Genomic DNA, 4,241 nt, shown 5'->3' with positions numbered 1-4,241 from the left:
AGTGTTGCTTAGGGTTTTCTTGAGTACCTCCTCCAAATGAGCAATTATTTTGCACCAAAGTGATGAGCTGAGGTTTTAGCTCGAAATTGTTGGCATGTATGGTGGGTTTCTGAATGCTGCTTCCACAGTTTCCTGGATTAGGATTGATATAGGATCCTAAGACCCTCCTTTCGCACCCAGTCCGGTTTGCATGGCCTTCTCTGGCATGATTATGAGCTTCTTCTTCATGATTGTTCTCCAAATTTTCTTCCATGTTGGGTTCAAAATACTCTTCCTCTTCCTCAGCGCCAATAATTCTTTTTCCTCTTGCCTCCCTTTTTCGTCTCCAAAGGGTTCTCTCAGGTTCTGAATCAAAGGATGTTGAGATTTCTTCTCTTCTCCCTGTCATACAACAAACAGAATGCACAACAGGAGATATAGTGAAGACTTTTTTTTGTTAGAATGATTGTTAGTGTGAGTGATGCAATTTATCAAACAGTTAGTGGGTTAGTGAGCCGAATTATGATAAACTAAGAAAAAGAGAACAGAAAATAGAGAGGGTAAAGGGGATGAGGAAGAAATTAAAAATAAACTAAGGTAAATTACTGAATACAGAAAAGAATAACAAAAAATAATAAAAAAAGGCTCAATCTAGTGATCTTCTAGCTTAATCATTGTTGATTCAAAATCAATCCCCAACAACGGCGCCATAAACTTGATGCATGGAAACTTGTCTCTCAACAAATTTTCCTTCGGCAAGTATGCCGAATTATCGTCAAGTAAAACTCACTATAGAGTGAGGTCGAATCCCACAATGATTGATTGGTCAAGCAACTTTAGTTAGAAGAATATGCTAGTTGAGCTAAACAGAATTGAGATTGAGATGCAGAAATTTAAATGACTAGAAATTAAATAGCAAAAATTAAAGTGCAGAATCTTAAATGGGAAATTGGGGTAATGCTCATAAAAGTAAATGGCAGAAATTAAAGAGAATGGGTAAGATCAGAAATGGGGAGATCATTGGGTTTAGGAGATGTTGCAATTCTCTGGATCAAATTCATTCTCATCTCTTCCTCAATCAATGCATTCATTGATATCCTTGGCAATCTTAAGTGATTGGATTCCAATTCCTTGGTAATCAAATCTCTCAAATCTTGATCAATAGCCAATTCCTTTGTCAATTGCTCATGAGAAGAGATGAAGTATGGTCACTGATTATACCACATACATTTCCCAAATCAAGTATTGGTAGGATTATAGTCACATATCCATCCAAACCCAAATTAGTCCAGCATGAGAAAGCATTTCTAGCATGATCTCTTCATTCCTCTTCCAAGGTTCCGAAGAGATCCAATTATGGAGAGTTTCTTTTCCAAGACAACTAACCAATTGAATTAAGATTGAAAGCTTTCTAGTAAAATCAAGAGAAAAGATAGAAGAAGAAGAATGAAAACTAATATTGATCCATCAAATTACAGCAGAGCTCCCTAACCCAATGAAAGGGGTTTAGTTGTTCATAGCTCTAGGAATCAAAATTGGCAGAAAAGAAGAATCCATGCTAGAAGTACAGAAAAGTAAAATATGCAGAGAGTAGTTCCCAAAAGTCCCCAAAAGCCCCTAGCTAGTTCAAAACTACTCCTATATATACTACTCTTCATGATCTTCTAGTGAGTTCTTCAAGTCTTGGATGTGGGCTTTGGACCTTGAGTTGAAGCAATTCTCATCTTTAGTGGGCCCAGCTTACAGAGAAATATGAATTAGGCTTGGGCATTTAGTGAGATTATCGTGGAATACATTTCTGGGTGCGAGAACGTTAGTGGCATTCACCTTTTCCACTAACGTTCCACCCTTATATGCCCACGTTATTCTCAACGTTAGAAGTCTTAACGTGACTTCTAACGTTCCTTCTCAATTCTTGGCCTACGTTAATGGAACTCACTTTTCCCATTAACGTTGGCTTGTGCCCCTTTTTCGCAAACGTTAATGGGAATCACTTTTTCCATTAACGTTGCTTGCCTCTTGCCCCCTACGTTAGGTCTCACGTTAGCTTAGCTAACGTAGCTCTTAACGTGGGCATCTACCACCTTCGAGAGCGTTAGTGACACTCACCTTTGTCACTATCCAATTACCTTAAGCCCCTACGTTAGAACCCACGTTAACTAAGTTAACGTGGCTCTTAACGTAGTAATGAAGCCCTCTCCCAACGTTAGTGACAAAAGTGAGTGTCACTAACGTTGGCTCTTTGAACCCCACTCCACGTTAACTTCCACGTTAACAATCTTAACGTGAGAGTTAACGCAGGCAATGCTAATGATCCAACGTTAGTGACAAAAGTGAATGTCACTAACGTTGGCATTGTTGATCCTCTTCCACGTTAGAGTTCACGTTAAGTTAGTTAACGTGACTCTTAACGTGGGGCATTACCTAGTTTCCTAATGTTAGTGGTGTTCACTTTTACCACTAACGTTGAGGAGAAACGTTATTGGAGTTCACGTTTTTCATTAACGTGGAGTCCTCTTTTTCTTCTACGTTAAGTACCACGTTAAATTAGTTAACATGGCTCTTAACGTAGGCTATGAATGGCTTCACAGGCGTTATTAGTGATCACTTTTCTCATTAACATTGCAAGCTATTTGCCATCCCACGTTAGTAGTCACGTTAACTAAGTTAACGTGAATGCTAACGTGATTCTTCCATGCTTCATTTGTCCTGAAATCAAGCAATTAAAGTGCATCAAAGCTCTAGCCAGAGTCATGAGATTATGCATCATTAAATTATCATGCAATTCTGGCAAAAATCTCATGAAATCATGCAAAATTCACATTAGTTGCTTAAATGAAGGTGTAAGTGTGTTTTCACCCAAAACTTGCCTTGTTTACTAGGAAAATGCATGAAACTACCTTAAAACAGTAAAGAAAAGGTCAGTGAAACTGGCCTAGATGCCCTGGTATCACAACACCAAACTTAGTTCCTTACAATGCAGATAAATCTACTTCACTCTTTATTGAAATAGCTAGAAAAAGAAAACTACCTTCGGTTGGGTTGCCTCCCAACAAGCGCTTCTTTATTGTCACTAGCTTGACATCTTGTCCTTTCTTGTTCAGCTCAGTTCATGCATACTCTCCTCCTTGTTCCAAGATCCTCCAAGGTAGTGCTTGGCTCTGTGACCATTTGCTGTGAATGTGTCCTTTGTAGCTTCATTTAGAAGTTCAAGGTTTCCATATGGAGAAACCTTGGTCACCAGATAAGGTCCAGTCCATTTAGATTTCAGTTTCCTAGGAAAAATCTTGAGCCTGGAGTTGTATAACAGCACTTGTTGCTCTGGTTCAAACTCTTTTCTTGTGATCTTTTTGTTGTGCCATCTTTTAGCTCTCTCTTTTTGTATATCTTAGTGATAAACCACTATTCTATGGTTTATCTTATGCTTAATTGAGTGATTTTTATCAATTCTTTACACACTTATTCATATAATTTGCATGAGTTTACATTTTTCCTTCCTGATTTTGTGCTATGATTGAAATCATGCTTCTTTGGCCTTATATTTGCTAATATTAATCCTCTCTTATTACCATTAGATACCATGATATGTGTGTTAAGTATTTTCAGAGATTACAGGGCAGGAATGGCTTAGAGGATGGAAAGGAAGCATGCAAAAGTGGAAGGAATACAAGAAACTAAAGGAATTGCCAAAGCTGTCAGCCTGACCTCTTCACACTCAAACGGTCATAACTTGAGCTACAGAGGTCCAAATGAAGCGGTTTTAGTTGCGTTGGAAAGATAACGTCCGCGGCTTCGATTTGATATATAATTTGCTATAGTGGCTGTACAGCTAGACAACACGAACGCGTGCTCCATGCGGACGCGTTGTAGTGACGAAAATCAGCATGGCAGATTTCGCCCTCCGGCCCAATTTCAAGCCCAGAAAACACAGATTAAAGGCTGCAAAGTGGAGGAATGAAGGGAGACGACTCATAATTCACTTTTCATAATTTAGATGTAGTTTTTAGAGAGAGATGTCCTCTCCTCTCTCTTAGGATTTAGGATTAGGATTCCTCTTAAAGGATTTAGGATTTCAACTTCTTCTCAGGTTCAATGTTCCTCTTATTTATTTTATCAATTTAGTTCATGAACTCTTTATGTTTAGATTGATTTTCTTTACTGAATGCAATTTGAGGTATTTCAGATTTATGATTGCTCTCTTTTATTTATGACATAAATAATCTGGATTTTTCCCTTTTGGCTTTGGTTGAGTCATTGGAGAC

The sequence above is a fragment of the Arachis stenosperma genome, chromosome 2, assembly GCF_014773155.1.
Source record: "Arachis stenosperma cultivar V10309 chromosome 2, arast.V10309.gnm1.PFL2, whole genome shotgun sequence".
Lineage (NCBI taxonomy): Eukaryota > Viridiplantae > Streptophyta > Magnoliopsida > Fabales > Fabaceae > Arachis > Arachis stenosperma.
This window is presented reverse-complemented; position numbering follows the sequence as displayed.